The sequence below is a fragment of the Molossus molossus genome, unplaced genomic scaffold (assembly GCF_014108415.1).
Source record: "Molossus molossus isolate mMolMol1 unplaced genomic scaffold, mMolMol1.p scaffold_m16_p_7, whole genome shotgun sequence".
In the NCBI taxonomy this organism is placed as follows: domain Eukaryota; kingdom Metazoa; phylum Chordata; class Mammalia; order Chiroptera; family Molossidae; genus Molossus; species Molossus molossus.
In genome coordinates, this window is record NW_023425401.1 from 80,919,186 (window position 1) to 80,937,822 (window position 18,637).

Here is an 18,637-nt window from a genome sequence, read left to right on the forward strand (position 1 = left end):
GGCGACTCCTATGATGCAAATGTTATTACGTTTCCAGTTGTGCCACAGTTCTCTTTAGCTGTTTTTTTGTTTTTTAATTAGTTTTTCTTTTGGTTTTCTGATTGGTTGATTTTTTCTACCCTATCTTCTAAGTCACTGATACGGTCCTCAACTTCCTCTACTCTGCTATTTATACTTTCCAATGTGTTCTTTATTTCTGCTATGTCATTCTTTATTTCTTCTTGGTGGTTTTTAATTTCCAACTGGTTGATTTTCAACATTTCTTTGTCTTCACTCATGGTGCTCATGTCCTTACACATGTTGTTGAGCTTCCTCAAGATCATGGCTCTGAATTTTAGTTCTGTTAACTTGCTTATCTGTATCTCCTCTTTGGTAGAGGTCTCTTATTCTTTCATTTGGCTTTTGTTTCTGTGTTTCACCATTTTGGCTATCACAGTGGGCTTTGGAGCCTGCCAAATTTTCCCTGTGGGTGCTGGTATTCTGCTGTTTGTGGCTCCCTCTCCTGAGTTTTGATGAGGAAGGGAGGACCCAAGTTAAACATCACTATCATGTCTTACTTTTCTGGTTAGACTTGCTAGCCCAGGGTATGGTAGTTATCCTCTAGCTTTTTGCCTGGAGACTATTAGTAGGGGTCACCTGAAGAACCTTGGTTTCTGAGTTGAATGAAAAAATCCCTCAGGTGCTCAGTGTAATAGGATTTTCTGAGGGTCGGGCAGATGCTGGTTGTTAATGGGCCTCAATTAGCATTTCAATGGCCACCTGGGTGGGGTTGAATCTCCGAGGGAGGGGCCACAACCTATCCCCAGGGCCCTGAGAAGGATTAAGATTACATCAGTCCTGAGTGGCTGCAATTCAGCAAAAGCTCTGAGTGCCCTCCAAATTCAGAGTGTCCCCACACAGTTCCATTCCAGTCTTCCCACCCTCTGCCAGAGCCCAAGGTGAGTGGCTGCTGCTGTTTTAGCCTCTGTCTCGGCTCAGAGCTGTGGAGCTGCTTGGCAGTGTTACCCACGGGCAACACTTCCAGCTAAGGCCGACGGTCCAGGCCGAGGTTGCCACAGCTCCCAGCCAAGGGTGCAGGTCCCAGCCGAGGCTGCCACAGCCCCTAGCCCAGGCCATAGCTCCCAGCCCAGGCTGCTGCAGACTGTGGGCCCCCCACCCCCTCTCGCATCTTCGCAGTCCTACCAGAATTGAGTCAGTGTCCCTGGTTGTGTGATCCTCCAAGTTGCTTTTCGGTTGCCTTTTTCTGACGATTTGTCTTTATTTTCATTGTAATTCCAGTCTGGTCCTGGGAGATTGTCTGTGTAGCTTCCATTCACTCTGCCACCATTTTCCCCTCCTATTTTTTTAAAAGAAAGATGTTGTATTTTTTCTGGTGTGAAAATTTTGTTGTAATCACATTAATTTGAAAATTGAGATGTGATATGGAAACTTGTGATACTTTTTGAATGCAATGAATAAATAATATAGGCTTGAAATTTCCTTCTGAAATGTGACTCCTGGAAACAAAGAAAAGCAACTGATTATTAGAAATTATGTTATGAATGATACACAGTTGCTTAAACTTATAAGGACCTACTTTAGAGAGGGGTCCTAAAAAAGATTTCTATCACAGCTATTACAACTCTCCCTGGCCAGTTTGGCTCAGAATTTAGAACATTGACCCTCAGACTAAAGGGTTGAAGGTTCAATTCCAGGTCAAGGGCATGTACCTGGGTTGCAGATTTGATACCTGGTCCCAGTTAGGGTCATGAGAGAGATAATCAATCCATGTGGCTCTCTGGCATAGATGTTTCTCTCTCTCTCCTCCCACCCCCACTCTATCTTGAATAAAAAAATCAATGGAAAAATATCCTCTGGTGAAGATTAAAAAAATGAAATAAAAAATAACTATTAAAATAGCAACAATAAGGGTACAAAGGTGAACATATCTAAATGTTCAAATAAGTATAATAAAACGCTGTATAAAATGACAAATCAGCAGATTTTGTGTTGACCAATGAAAGGGTTTATTAAAAAGTAATTAAGTAAACTGAGAATAGAAAATTATTATGGGTACAATAGTTGCTCTTTATTCACAGTTTTGTTCCCAATGGTTTCTTTTTTTAGGATACGTGTAGCTGAAGTGAGCACATGTTGGGTTATTCTTATGTGCACTACATTGTCAAGATTTAAGAGTTTGATGCAAGATTGATTTAGAGTCTATATTACTATTATGCAATATTTGGAGTCCTACAAAGGATTTGCTACTTTACTCTGCATCAAATGTGGAAAAAAATAAAAATCTTATATATTATGGTCTTTTAAAATATGTGTGTATTTTCGTTTTATTTTACCCTGACTGTGATGGAATGCAATAAGCTAAAAGAGAAAAAAATTTTAAACTTGAAACCACAAAAATTCTAGAAGAAAATATAGGCATTAAAATCTCAGACATTTCTCTTAGCAATATTTTTTCTAATGTATTTCCCAGGTCAAGGGAAACAAAAGAACAAATTAACAAATGAGACTACATCATACTATAGACTTTTTTTACAGCAAAAGAAACCATCAACAGAATGGGAAAACATAGTCTAAATGGGAGAACATATTCACCAAAAATACATATAATAAGGGCTTAATATCCAAAAAATATAAGGAACTCATATAATTTAACACCAAAAGAAACAAACACTCTGATGTAAAACTGTCAGTGGAACGCAGGTCGATGTGGCTTAGTGGTCTGGTACACCAAAAGATGGCAGGTTAAATTCCCGGTCAAGACATATCCAGGATGCAGGTTCAATCCTGGGTCAGGGTGTGTTCAGGAGGCAACCTATCAATGTTTGTCTCTCTTTCTCTACCCCCATTGCTAAAATAAATAAATAAAAATGGACAGAAAATATTAACCCTTTTTCAGAGCCGTTGTTTGCAAATATCTTCTCCCATTCATTTAGCTGCCTTTTTGTTTCGTTGTCCATTTCTTTTGCTGTGCAGAAGCTTTTTAGTTTGATATAGTCCCATTTATTTGTTTTTGCTTTTGCTTCCCTTGATTTTGGGGTCAAATTCATAAAATGTTCTCTATGACCAAGATCCATAAATGTATTACCTATGTTTTCTTAAAGGGTTAATATAAAAATTACATAAAGAACTCATAAAACTCAACACCAAAGAAACAATTCAATTAAAAAAAATAGGCAAAGAACCTGAGCAAACAAGTCTTCCAAGAAGACACACAAATGGCCAACAGATATATAAAAAGATGCTCAACTTCACTAGCTCTTATGGAAGTGCAAATCAAAATTACAATTAAATACCACTTCACACCTCTTAGAATGGCTATTATCAACAACACGAGAAATAACAAGTATTGAAGAGGTTGTGGAGAATAGGGAACCCCCATTCACTGCTGGTGGGAATGTAAACTGAAATAGCCACTATGGAAAACAGTCTGGCAGTTCCTCAAAAAATTAAGAATAGAGTTACCATATGACCCAACAACCCCTCTTTTGAGTATCTATCCAAAAAATTTGAAAACATTTATTCGCAAAGATATGTGCATCCTCTATGTTCACTGCAGCAATATTTATGGTAGCCAATACATGAAGACAACCAATGAAGATAGATGATTAGATAAAGAAGATGTGGTACATATGTACAGTGAAATACTACTTAGCCATAAGAAAAAAGAAATACTGCCATTTGCAACAACATGGATGGAACTTGAGAATATTATGCTAAGCAAATGTCAGTCAGAAAAAAACTAAGAATCATATCATTTCACCCATATGTGGGATATAAAACTGAAACTCATAGACACAGACAATAGTGTTGTGGTTGCCAGAGGGAAGGGTTGTGGGGTGGCGATGGAAGGGGGCCTAATATATGGTCATGAAAGATTATTTGACTTTGGGTAGTAGGCACACAGTGCAATATGTGGGTCTTGTATCATATGAATGTATATTAGAAACTTATATGATCCTATTAACCAATGCCACCTCAAGAAACTTAATAAAAATAAATCATAAATAAATAAAAATAAAAAATGGGCAGAGGAACTGCATAGATATTTTTCTAAAGCGGAAATACAGAAGGTCAATAAACATATAAAAAGATAACATCACTAATCATCAGGGAAGTACAAATTAAAAGCACAATGAAATATCACTTTACATCTGTCAGAATGGCTGTCATTAATAAATCAACAACAATTGTTGGCAAGGATGTGAAAGAAAGGTAACACTAAGTGCATTGTTGGTGGAGTTGTAAATTGGTGCAACCACTATGGGAAACAGTATGGAAGTTTCTCAAAAAATTAAAAATAGAACTGCCATATTACCCAACAATTTCTTTTCAGGATATTTTTCTGAACACACTAAAACTCTAGGCTGCCTTTAATTTAAAATTTAAAAAGAATATATTGATATCAATAGTTCTTAACCTGGGGAAGTTCACTGATGCTCTCCCCATAGTTATCTTTGATGATTCGAGCTAATAGGGAGTAGAGGTCACCTTTCATCTATGTCACTCAGTGATAGTTCCCTTCTTGAAGCTGCCACTCTGAGTATCCACCACAGCCATCCCTTTTCCCTGGCTGGCTTTATCTCATGCTTGACATTAGTCTTCTTTTTTTGTTTTCCACAGAATCATCTCATGATTGTCACACCTGGAAGTCTTTTATTGAAATTTGAGTGATTGCAGAGAGCCTAGGAAAAACTTAATACTGCTTATCACTGTTTCTAGAAACTTCCTGCTATTTCTACTAACACATTGTCTTTCTTACCTGTCTTGTCTCTCTGCATGGCCCTCTCTTCCCACCACATTTCCAGATATAGTTTTGCTTTCTCACTATCTCCTTTTTGTTGTGTAATTTTATTATAATACACCTCACATATTTCCTTCTTAATTTTGTGGAACATTTTAAGTTTTTTGTGGTTGTTTTATCCTCTCTTTTCAATTCACATGCAGGGCAGTAGTTGAGGTATGACTACTACTGCAGTAACTTTTCATGCTCAAATTGGTTCATCAAAGTATTTTTATAGACAAAAAAGAAAAGAGAAAGCACACCTCAGATAATCATTAGTATTGAGATTTCCCTTAAAAACAAAGCCACTGCAGTCAATGAACCTTGAACTTATCGTCAGATTCTACTCAGACAACACCTATCTGGCAACCTATGAAAGGGTAAGGGTTCTCCTGAGCATTAATTCTAAGATGTGTTCTAACATGTCTCTCCATACTTAATGATCTGTGTGATTGATGGACAGACATTTATAGTATAGACAACAGGAATAAAATGGACCTCTGATAATAACACATAGAACTTGAGAGGTAGATATGAATTGTTTTCAGTACCACGTGAGGCTTAGAGACAGTTGTTTTTCAATTTTATAAGGTCTGTCACTTGGGATCAGTTCTATTTAATTATGTGGCTTCCATAACTGTTTTACTACCTCCTTATTTAAGGAACAATTTATGCAAAATCTGTGAAGTAAAAAAAATAACATCTGGTGAAAATATAAATAAAAATGTGTTTACCATCATAATTGTGAGGTGTCATTGTTTATATTTCACAATTAAATAAAGAGGAATGCAGAGTAATGAAATGATTCTCAGCCCATATATCATATGATTGGCACAGTTGAAAAATAAGGTCAATGAACTCTTGTTTCTGATTCACTATTTTCAGTTCCGGTCAAGTTCATTCTCTCTAGTACACATAAAAAAACTTCAGGAATTTTTTTTTTTTTTTTTTTTTATCATAGCGAAGAAATTTATGTAATAAGGGGAAAATATTTTTTAGCCACTCTTTAAATTTTAGAAGCTATGGATAAGAATCTTCTAATTTTACGAACAGGTTAACTGATCTGGCTCAGTAATGGGTGAAATTTCTCTGTATTTATATATCCTATGTCGTTTGAGGCCCTGCAAGAAAACTGTACATTGTAACCTACTTGTTTAAGCACTCATTTCTTATTAGCCAAATGTAAAATAGTCAGGAACATGTACATAATAAATTAGTTTTGGTTGAAGGGAGTGGTCATGGATTGAGATTAATGATACTACTCAGTTTTGTATCATTTTGCCCAAACCCCAGCTAACACAGCTAAATACAGCAAGAGACTTAATCTTTATTGAAACCGATAATAAGTGTGAATTGTCTTAAACCATATAAAAGTGTCTATGGTAATTATGACCTTGAGTTTTTTGAACTATAAATTGTTGCAGAATATCTTCTCCCAGCTTGAATGGAGTGAGAGATGTAGTCTCATCATGGTTATAATGTAAGTGCTCTCAAAGGGGATAGAGCACCTTGAGCAGTTTCTGGCACTTAGTAGGAGCAAAATAAACTGAAATTTTCCCTTACCATTGCTTATAAAGTTTTTAAACAGGTAACAAAAGAAAACTTTTCAGTTTTGAAAGAGTGTATATTTCTAGGAATTTTTCCAATTTGTTGGCAAATAGTGGTTCATAATATTTACCCACAATCCTTTTATTTTTTTGATGTCAGTTGTTCTCTTTCATTTCTAATTTTATTTATTTGGGTTCTCTTTCTTTTTATCTTGATGAGTCTATTTGAAGATGTGTCAATCTTGTTTATCTTCACAAAGAACCAGCTCTTGGTTTCATTGATTTTTGTATTTTTTAAAACTCTATTTTGTTTATTTCTGTTCTGATATTTATCATTCCCTTCTTTCTACTCACTTTAGGCTTTTTTTGTCATTCTTTTTACAGTTTCTTTAAGTGTAAATTTAGATTTTTTTTTTTTTTTTTTTTTGATATTTTTCTTGTTTCTTGAGTTAGGCCTATCATGCTGTGAATTTCACTCTTGGGACCACTTTTGCTGTGTCCCGTTGATTTTGGGTTGTGTTATCATTATCATTTGTTTCAAAATATCTTTTGATTTATTCCTTGATCTCATTGTTAATTCATTTATTGTTTAGTAATGTGTTATTTAGCCTTCATGACTTTGTGTTCTTTCCAGTTTTTTTTTTTTTCTTGTGATTTATTTCTGCTTTCATGCCATTGTGTTCAGAGAAGATACTTGATATAATTTCAGTATTCTGAAAGTTATTGAGAAGTTTTGTGCCTTACATGTGGTCTATCCTAGAAAATTGTTCATGTGCACTTTTAAAAAATGTATATTCTACTGTGTTGTAGATATTAATTAAATTTATATAATCTTATTTGTCATTTTAGGCTGCTTTTTTCTTTTGATTTTCTATCTTGAAGATCTATCCATTGGTATCAATGGAGGTGTTAAAGTCCCCTACTAAGATTGTATTACTCTCAATCTCTCCCTTCATGTCCATCATTTTGCTTTGCATAATCAGGTTCTCCTATGTTGGGTGCATATGTATATACTAGGGTTATATCCTCTTGTTGGATTGCTCCTTTTATTGTCATATAGTGTCCTTGTTTGTTTTTTACTATAGCCTTTGTTTTAAAGTCTGTTTTGTCAGATGGAAGTATTGTTATTCCAGCTTTTATTTATTTATTCATTCATTCATTCATTCATTCATTCATTCATTCATTATCATTTGCATGAAATAATTTTTTCCATCCTTTTTCTTTTAGTCTGTGTGTATCTTATGTTCTGAGGTGGGTCTGTTGTAGACAGCATATATATGGGTCTTGTTTTCTTATCCCTTCAGCCACCCTATATCTTTTGCTCGAAACATTTAAGCCATTTACATTTAAAGTGCTTATAGATAGGTACATACTTATTGCCATTTAATTCTTTTAACTGTGTTTCTCTGCTTTTCTTCTTTTTCTCCTTCTTTACTTCTTCTCTTCTTCCTCCCTTCCCCTTCCTCCTCCTCCTTCTTCTTCCTTTGTCCTTCTCCTTCTTCTCCTTCTTCTCGAAGACCCTAACATTCCTTGTAATACTAGTTTGGTGGTAGCAAACTCTTTTAGCTTTTTCTTGTCTGTAAAGCTCTTTATTTTTCCTTGAATAGCCTTGCTGAATCAAGTAGTCTTGGCTGTAGGTCCTTGCTTTTCATCATTTTGAATATTTCATGCTAATACCTTCTGGCCTGAAATGTTTCTATTGAGATATCAGCTGACAGCCTTATGGGAGCTCTCTTGTAAGTAACTAATTGTCTTTCTCTTGCAGCTTTTAAGACTCTCTCGTTGCCTTTACTGTTTTAATTATGATGTGTTTTGGTGTGGGCCTCTTTAGGTTCATCTTGTTTGAGACTCTCTGTGCTTCTTGGACTTTATGTCTTTTTCTTTAACCAGGTTAAGGAAGTTTTTGGTCATTATTTCTTCAAATATATTCTTAATCCCTCATATTCTTTTTTCCTTCTGGTACCCCTTTGATGTGGATTTTGTTGTGCTTTATGCTGTCCAAAAGATCCTTTAAACTACCCTCAATTTTTAAAATAATTTTTTCCTTTTGCTGCTCTGCTTATGTATTTTTTTCTCACTTGTCTTCTAAATCACTAATTCAGCTCTTTTTTATCCAACCTACTGTTTATTTCTTGAAGTGTATTTTTCATTTCAGATAGTGTATTTTTCATTCTTCACTGATACTTTTTATGGTTTCTATATCATTTTTAAATGTTGTTGCAGTTCTCACTAAGATCTTTGATCATGCTTATAATCATTTTTTTGAACTCTATATTTGATAAATTGCTTGCCTCCATTTTATTTTGTTCTTTTTCTGGACATTTCTCTTGTTCTTTTATTTTGGTCATATTTCTTTTGTCTTCCCATTATAGCTCTCTCTTTGTGTTTGTTTCTATGGTTTAGGTAGATCTGCTATGACTTCGAGTCTTGATAAAGTGACCTTCTGTAGTAAGTGACCTGTGCACCCAGTGACACAGTCTCCTTGATCACCTGAGCTAAGTACTCCAGGAATGTCTCTTGCATAAATTATGTGGACCCTTCTGTGGTAATTGACTGTTGATTTGCATTCACTCATTTTTGAGTGGGGTAAACCTTCAGGCTGGCTCACTGTGAGGATGAACCTTGACCACATTTTACAAGCTGCTGTGGAGGTGCTAACCATACAAAGTGAAGTTCTCCTCAGCAGGGTCTGATGCCTGCTAAAATCTCTCTTTGAAGATGCTGCTTGTGAAACTTATCAGATACTGCTCTGATGTTGTCTGAAGCTAGTCACTAGGTATATTGGTTCTGGGGCCTCTTGGGAGGGACTAGCCTTGGACAACCTGTTTAGAACTACAAAGTGATTCACAGTTTGCGGCAACCTCTGCTGGACCTGGGTGTGCATGGAAAAAGACCAAGCTGCACATCAAGTCTGACTTTTACCAGCACTAGGCTTAGGAGTGGGTTAGCAAAAGTCCCAAGGTACCCTGAGATCTGCCTCTTTCTGCTGACTGCCTGTTAGGCTCAGTCACTGAAAGTGCCTTTGGTGGTACTTGAGTTGAATCAGGTAGATTCTCAGTGAGTCACCAGGCAGGGGCAAATGGTGTTCACCAGATTGATTCAGGTTCAAACTTGTTGCCAGTGCTGTGTCTGAGGCCACTCTGCAAATGTCCTAAGGTATATCAAGTCTAGCTTTCACTCAGTTGGTGCTCACACACCATTGTGGTGGGGTGGGTTCTTAGGAAGTCACCGTGTGAGGCCAGAAGAGTTTATTAGGCCCAAATAGACCAAGGTTTGGCTGTGTGAAGGAATGACTCTTCTCCAGTTGGGTGTGTGAGTTGAAAAAAAAATGGCCCATGTTCTAGAGCCATAGAGCTCAATCTATCCTAGATTCTGCTGAGAGGAGATGAAACTCAGCAGGGTGGGACTCCTGGGAATTGGGAGGATGGGATAGTGGATCTCTCATGAGCAGAAGGTGATAGTCAGGCTTCAGAGATGGTGGAAGTTTTGCCTCCCCCCCCCATGCAGTTTGTCCCGAATTTTGCCTGACCTCGGCAAGGTGGGGCCACTAGAGTTTCTAGCAGATCTCTCATGAGGAGGAAGCCCCGTCAGGTTCATAGGAAGTGCAGGGAATGGCCCTTCTCCCAAAGTCAGACAATTCAGTCACTGACATCCTCTGAGTCTGCCCAGACCTCTATATCTTGACCAAGGCAGGATCCTCCTCAGCAGGGCATAAGTTCCAAAGGGTGGGGTAAGAGGAAGTCCAGAGGGGGTGGTAATTGCTTTCCTGTAGTCTTATTTCTCTTGGAGGTGAGTAAAACTGATATAGTTTTAAAACAAAACTATTTGGAAATAATTCATTTGAGTACACATTCTTATGTTGCTAATGGAACTTTGGCTTCATATTAAAAAGAAATAAATATATGTATAAATGATAGTTTTTCTTCACAAGTTGTATTCTAACTTTAATATAGTCTTGAGATGTTATTAATCTAAGCAGGTTTAGAAATTCAACAATAAAAGGACACTCTCTTGTTGCAGCATTTTTGTGTTTTTAATTTCTGGGCCTTTTTTATGGTGTTCACATATTGGTTAAAGATATTAGGGTGTGTTTTTTTTTTCATTTTTCTTCTAATCTTTTAATCATACCTGGAATGATAAAATGGAGAAGTGAATATAAATATTTAATGTGCAGAATTTTATATAACCATTTGTATTTATCTAGCTTTATAAGTTTCCAACTCACTTTCATGTTGTTATTCATTCATCCAACATCTGTGTTCATATAAATATATGTGCTTTTTTCTTACAGAGGAGGCAGAACTAGCATTGAGATAACAGATTGCAGCATTGAGCATGTGGGCTTTCTTATTTTCCTCCTTTATCTTGAAATATTATAGAAGACAAATACAATATATTTTGCTTATTTGAAAAGCTCACCTAATCCCTGTGGTGAATTTAGGTTATGTCAACTGGGGGCAAGGGGAGGATTACACAATATTTATCTGAAGAGTTACTTGGAGGAGAAGTGTAACAGTTTAACATACCCTGAGCACTTCTATGTGTTAGACTACAAACATAAAAGTTAATAACACTGTCTTTTATTGTTGGTCCAATTCTGCTCTCATCTCACCTTTTTAGTTTCACCAACCTCAAATCATTCCCTACACTCTAACACACAACTACTGAGCAGATTTCTCTTAATGTAAATTTGTTATTTTCTCCCTGGATAGAAATCTTTTAAAGCCCTTAGCAGTCCACAAGAAGGAGGTCAAGTATCCACATTACACCTGGGTTCACCAGGGTCCCTGTCCTCACTCAGCTCACCAACCACTTCATGGTTCATGAGATGAAGGATGAGGAATGAGAACTATTTCACACCTCCACACTCTCGCTTTCTGTTCCTACTTTCTGAAACATTTTCTTACCAGAATAGCTTTCCTGAACCCCTGAGAGGGTAACATCCACTGCCCTGTCCAGTGAGAAAAGGGAGAAGCAGGAGACACCCAGGAGTCCCACTGTGAAGTGGCACAGGACTACATCTTCCCCTGAGCACTGACATTCTAGATTTTATCTGCCCTTTGCTCTCCCCCAGGGGAACCATCAGTGCTGCAAACTCCTCCCCACCCAGCCCCTGGGGAGCAGGATCTTGAAGGTACAAAATGGGCCATGCATACCATCGGTCCTCAAGTTAATGCCTGACAACTTGGAGCCAGAAAATAAAAAGGAAGCATTAGGTGATCACAGTCCAAAGGATAACTCAAAGCCACCTTATTCCTATGCAAAATTAATTGGACAAGCAATTATGATGGCTCCTGATAAACAGCTCACCCTAAATGGAATGTATGTGCATGTATATCACTAAAAATTATCTGTGCTGCAGGGCTGTGGACAAGGGCTGGTAGAATTCAATTTGCTACAGTCTATCTATGAATCATTATTTCATCGAAGTACCTCATTCCCAGGAAAAAATAGGAAAAGTCTCCTTCTGGGGGACAGATCCTGCTTCTGGAAGCAAAGTACTAGAGCAGCTTTTACGATGAAATGTCTTAGGGGTGTGTCTGGGCCTGCTACCTTCTAAAAGGGCACCAGCCTCTCCTCATCACACTGGAGCTCTGTCTACTCACTCAAGTGTTGCCCAGACATCTGAGAGCCTGTAGATGGAAGGTCATTGGTCCCTCTGGAGCCCAAGAGTGGTGCCTCACAGCCCAAATTGGCTATCGTCCAGGAAGCAAGGTTTGCAGAGTGCACCAGGCTCCCCTGTGTTTAGTAAGCCCGTTTTAATAGCCTTGTAGTGGCAACTGACCCCGATGATCAAGCCTGTCACCTATATTGTCTCTGCCCTGTGACCACTTCCAACTCCCAGCAGTCAGTGGTACATGTGGTTCATGTTGTCCACCAGGTTCCAGCAATGTCTGTCACAGGCATGGCCTGACTGGCTTCAGGAATAAGTGCACAGTCACCAGGCAGGCTCTGGTCATGCAGGCAGCCTAGCCAGCCCCTCCTAAGGCAGAGCTGCAGGAGAATGGAGAACACTGAAAAGTGAAAGTGGAAACAATTACTGAGATGAATCAGGCGACTCCGTGTGCTGCCAGTTGGGTCATTGAGACAGCACAGACCATCTCTGTCTAGACAATCACCATCTTGTAACAGGCAACTCTAGGTCAGCACTTGCTACCAATAAAAACTGTAATGCAAAAACGGGACTCATATGGTGACAATATCTGCCACACACAGCCAGGTAAACAATTCAGCATGCAGTGATGAGTCCTCTACACATGCTGGCCACACAACATCAGCATTGGCCTCCCTGCCCACAGAGTGCTACACCGGGGACCATTTGGAGCAGTGGGAGCTAAAGCAGGTCAAGACTGAAGGTGGCAAGAGAATAGTTACAGCCCTGAGTGTGGAGATGCTGATGGCAGCCCTCCAGAACCAGCAGCCAAGAGAGCTTTTCTACTTTGCTGTCAACTCTGTGGTGCCAAAAGTAGACACTGCTTCTCACCCATGCTGGGGTGCATTCTTTTTTTTTTTTTTAGTATTTTATTAATTTATTTTTGTTACAGATGTTTCTCTTTTTTATTCCCATTGACACCCTACTCCCCATCCCCTTCACCCATGCCAGACTTTGTTGTCCGTGTGCATCGGTTATGCATACATGCATATAAGTTCTGTGGTTTATCTGTTCCATCCCTCCACCACCCCCTTTTCTGAGGGTTGTCATTCTGTAACCTACTTCCACATCTCTGGGTCTACCCAATTCCTCAGACTGTTATGTTCATTATATTCCACAAATAAGAGAGATCATGTGATATTTGTCTTTCTCTGCTTGGCTTGTTCGCTGAGGATAATACTTTCCAGGTCCTTCCATGTCGTCTCAAAGAGTAAGGGATCTTTCTTTCTTATAGCTGCATAGTACTTCATTGTGCATATGTACCACAGCTTTTCTATTCATTCATCTACTGATGGACACTTGGGCTGTTTCCAGATCTTAGCTATTGTAAATAGTGCTGCTATAAAAATGGAGGTACATATATTCTTTCTGATTGATGTTTCAGGCTTCTTAGGATATATTCCTAGAAGTGGGATCACTGGATAAAATGGCAATACAATTTTTAATTTTTTGAGGAAACACCATATTGTTTTCCATATTGGCTGCACCAGTCTGCATTACCACCAGCAGTGTATTACAGTCCCATTTTCTCCACACCCTCGCCAACACTTGTTTGATGATTTGTTAATGGTGGTCATTCTGACAGGTGTGAGGTGATTCTTCATTGTTGTTTTAATTTGCATCTCTCTGATGATTAGTGATGTTGAGCATTTCCTTATATGCCTCTTGGCCATTTGTATGTCCTGTTTGGAGAGATGTCTATTTAGCTCCACTGCCCATTTCTTAATTGGGTTCTTTGTCTTCCTTTTGTTGAGTTGTATGAGCACTCTCTATATATTTTGGAAATTAACCCCTTATCTGATATATCATTGGCAATTATGCTCTCCCATACAGTGGATTGCCTTTCCATTTTGATGATTGTTTCTTTTGCTGTGCAGAAGCTTTTGAGTTTGATGTAGTCCCATGTGTTCATTTTCTCCTTTGTTACTGTTGCGTTAGTTGATGTATCAGTGAAAATTCTACTGTGTATGATGTCTGAAATGTTGTTGCCTACATTTTCCTCTAGGATTTTTATGGATTCTTGGGTCACATTTAAGTCTTTTATCCATTTTAAGTTTATTCTTGTGTATGGTGTAAGTTGATGGTCTAGTTTCATTTTTTTGCATGTAGCTGTCCAATTTTCCCAACACCATTTATTAAAGAGGCTGCTTTACTCCATTGTATGCTCTTGCCTCCTTTGTCAAATATTAATTGAGCATAATGTCTTGGGTCCATTTCTAGGTTCTCTGTTCTGTTCCAGTGGTCTATATGCCTGTTCTTGTGCCAGTACCAGGCTGTTTTGATTACTATGCCTTTGTAGTATAACCTGATATCTGGTATTGTGATCCCACCTACTTTGTCCTTTTTTTTTTTTAAATTTTTTATTTATTTATTTTTTTGTTACAGATGTTTCACCTTTTTTACCCCATTGGCACTCCCTTCCCCATCTCCCCCGCCCTGTCCCCGGCTTTGTTGTCCATGTCCATTGGTTATGCAGACATGCATCTAAGTTTTGTGGTTTATCTCTTTCTACCCCCCATCAACCCCTCTTCTGAGGGATGTCAGTCTGTGCCCTACTTCCATGTTTCTGGGTCTAACGTATTCCTCAGACTGTTATGTTCATTATATTTCATATATAAGTGTCCTTCTTTTTCAAGATTGCTGTGGCTATTCAGGGTGTTTTTTGGTGCTATATGAACTTTTGAAGTATTTGTTCTAGTTCTGTAAAATATGTCATTGGTATTTTGATGGGGATTGCATTGAATCTATAAATTGTTTTGGGTAATATGGACATTTTAATGATGTTAATTTTTCCAATCCATGAACAAGGTTTGTGCTTCTACTTTTTTTATATCTTCCTTTATTTCTTTTTTGAATGTCCTGTAGTTCTCTGCAAATAGGTCCTTCACTTCCTTGGCTAAGTTTATTCCTAGGTATCTTAATTTTTTTGCCATGATGGTAAATGGTACTGATTTTTTAGTTTCTCTTTCTGTGACTTTATCATTGGTGTATAAGAATGCCATCAATTTTTTTAACATCAATTTTGTATTCTGCTACTTTGACAAATTTATTTATTAAGTCTAGTAGAGTTTTGATGGAGTCTTTAGGGTTTTCTATGTGTAATATTATGTCATCTGCGAATAATGACAGTTTCACTTCCTCCTTTCCATTTTGGATCCCTTTTATTTTTTCTTCATGTCTGATTACTGTGGTTAAGACTTCCTGTACTATGTTAAATATGAGGAGCAAAAGTGGGCATTGCTGTCTTGTTCCCGTTCTTAAGGGAAATTCTTTTATTTTTTGCCCACAGAGTATGATGTTGGCTGTAAGTCTTTCACATATGGCCTTTATTATGTCTAGATATGATCCCTCTATTCCCACATTGCTGAGCATTTTTATCAGAAATGGATACTGAATTATGTCGAATGCTTTTTCAGCATCTATTGATACAGTCATGTGGTTTTCATTCTTCACTTTGTTTATGTGGTGTATCACATTTATTGACTTGCAAATATTGTACCAGCCTTGCATCCCTGGGATGAATCCCACGTGGTCATAGTGAATAATTTTTTTGGTGTATTGCTGGATTTGATTTGCTAGTATTTTGTTCAGGATTTTGGCATCTATGTTCATCAGGGATATTGGCCTGTAGTTTTCTTTCTTTGTAGTGTCTCTTACTGGTTTTGTAATTAGAATTATGCTGGCCTCATAAAATGAGTTTGGTGGTCTTCCTTCTTTTTGAATTTTTTAAATGCTTTTTAGGAGAGTGGGTGTTAGTTCTTCTTTGAATGTATGGTAAAACTCCCCTGTGAAGCCATCCGGGCCTGGGCTTTTGTTTGCTGGGAGAGTCTTAAATACCTCTTCAATTTTTCTACTGTGTCTTCTAATTTACTGATTTAGTTCTCAGCTTCCTCTAGTCTGCTGTTTAGTCCTTCCAATGTGTTCTTTATTTCTGCTATGTCATTCTTCATTTCTTCTTGGTGGTTTTTAATTTTTAATTGGTTGATTTTCAATGTTTCTATGTCTTTACTCATTGTGCTGATGTACTTACACATGCTGTTGAGCTTCCTCAAGATCATGGTTCTGAATTCTAGCTCTGTTAACTTGCTTAACTGTATTTCATTTATCTCATCTTCAGTAGAGGTCTCTTGCTCTTTCATTTGGGATTTGTTTCTTTGTTTCACTATTTTGGCTATCTCAGTGGGTTTTGGAGCCTGCCAAATTTTCCCTGTGGGTGTTGGTGTTCTTCTGTTTGTGGCTTCCTCTACTGGGTTTGGATGAGCAAGGGAGGACCCATGTTAAACACCATTGTCAAGTCTTACTTTTCTGGGTTGGGTTGCAAGCCCAGGAAGGGTTCAGTTATCCTCCAGCTTTTTGCCTGGAGGATATTAGTAAGGGTTACTTGAAGAGCCTTAGGTTTTCAGTTGAATGGAAAACTTACTCAGGTTTTCAGTGCAAGAGGATTTCCTGAGGGTGGGACAAATGTTGGTTGTTAATGGGCCGCAATTTGCATTTCAATGACCACCTGGTGAAGTTGAAACTCCGAGGAAGGGGCCACCCTCTCTCCCCAGAGCCCTGGGAAGGAGTAAGATGACCACAGTCCTACGTGGCAGCAGCTCAGCTAAAGCTGTGCGTGCCCTCTAAATCCCGAGTGTCCCCACACAGTTCCAGTCCAGTCTTCCCTCCTTCTGTCAGAGCCCAAGTTTAGTGGCTGTGGCTGTTTTAGCACTCTGTTCTGGCTCTGAGCTGTGGAACTTCTTGGGAGTTTAACCCCAAGGGCGCTGCTCACAGCTAAGACCACTGCTGTTCGTGGGCTCCCAGCCCCCCTCTTGCACCTCTGCAATCCTACCAGGATCGTTTCAGTGTCCCTGGTTATATGGTCCTTGCAAGTTGCTTTTCTATTGCTTTTTTCTGATGATTTGTCTTTATTTTAGTTGTAATTCCAGTTTGGTCCTGGGAGATGGTCTGTGTAGCTTCCATTCACTCTGCCTCCATTTTGCAATCTCAAAATCATATTTATTCTTTTATTATTATTATTATTATTATTATTTTTAATCCTCACCCGAGGATATTTTTCCATTTTTTGTACAGATAGAGTGGGAGGGAGAGAGAGGAAGGGAGAGAGAGAGAGAGAAACATCGACGTGAAGGGACACATCGAGTGGCTGCCACCCGCACGACCAACCAGGGCCGGGGACAAACTGCAACCGAAGTACGTCCCCTTAGCGGGAACCAAACCCGGGTCTCTCCAGACCGCAGGCCGACGCTCTAACCACTGAGCCAAACTGGCCAGGGCAAAATCATATTTATTCTTATAGCATTTAATGGGACAGCCAGAACTCCATTAAGAAACTTTCAGCTCTTCTGGAAAAAAATAACTAAGGGGTGAGTTTGGGGAAACTTCTGCTGCTGGAAAACAGTAAAGAACCCCATAAGAGAGAGAACAATAAAGAATCACAAAATCATGTGTATTGGAGTTCAGTCTTTGGTGGGCTGAGGGTTCTATGGTTGAACTTCACATCAGCACTGAAAACACAACACACTAAAACTCCTTAAAGACAAGTCACAGTTTAAAACCACACAATGAAACCTGGTTTCAACAGTGTCTCCCTGCCCAGTGCTCATCTTTTAACTCAGAGCAAAGACTCTCAGTCCTTCCCTGTGAAGACAGCGCCTGGTGCAAGCAGATCGGCCAGACCCAGCCTTTCTTCCGGGGACAACGCGGGAGCCATCCCTGCCACCTTCAGAGGACACACGGGGCTGGCCAATCAGACAGTATTTTGTTGTTCACATATGGAATTAGAATATTTTGAGATGTACTTTCTTTCTTTACAAAACAATGGGGTCAGAGACATTTCAGATCACTCCATTTCTACTCTGGATATTTTGGAACCCCACAGGACATTTAATGTGGATTTCATTTGAAGAAAAGAAAGAACATCGTTTTGCTTGTTTTCGGCCCATGGATGATTTACTTTGGTTAAATTCAGGAAGAGCTATGTGATGACAGCTGCCCATTTTCCTGTTGGAACAGCTGCCTGAAGTGTTAACTCCTCCACTGCAGTGTATAGGATGGACAGTAGGACACCATCAGGCTGCATGAATGAACTGCTGGAATTGGAGAGCTGCACTTAACTCTTTCTCTTTCTTTGTTACTTTTTGTTGTTTGTTTCCTTGTGTTGATTTTGTCCCTGGCATAATTTTCCACTCTAAGTAAAACAAGACTCCCAAATATTATGTGTTTACAATGACAGATCTATACTTTATTTGGGTATAAATTCAATCTTTTATTATACATCCTTTCACACAAATGTCACAGATCTCTTTGTGGCATGTTTGCTATTTTAGGTGCCGTCACCAGCTCTTCATTGTTTGACCAGTGGTCTACCAGACTCGGTGCCCGACTCACACAAAAGCAGCTGCTGGGGTGGAGCAGAAACTGCTATTAATTAACAAGGGTCTTAGAAGCAAGTGACCCGGGGTTAGGCACTGGAAATATCTAGGTCATTTTCTGATTTTAATGGGAAAAAGGTTCCCCTGAACCTTTTGAAACTGAATTCACTACTAAGGCTGACTTCTCTCACACACAAAAAAAAATAAAAGCAAGAGGCAAGGAAACAACAGTGAAAGAATGAGAAACAGAAGTGCACCCCATCCCCCCAACCCCGCTCCTCCAGAA

The 18,637-nt window shown here is 38.7% G+C and overlaps 1 pseudogene; it reads left to right on the plus strand.

Moving 5' to 3' along the window:
* Positions 1-18,411, plus strand: part of LOC118619667 — an 88,942-nt pseudogene extending 70,531 nt beyond the window's left edge.
* The last annotated feature ends 226 nt before the right edge of the window (positions 18,412-18,637 follow it).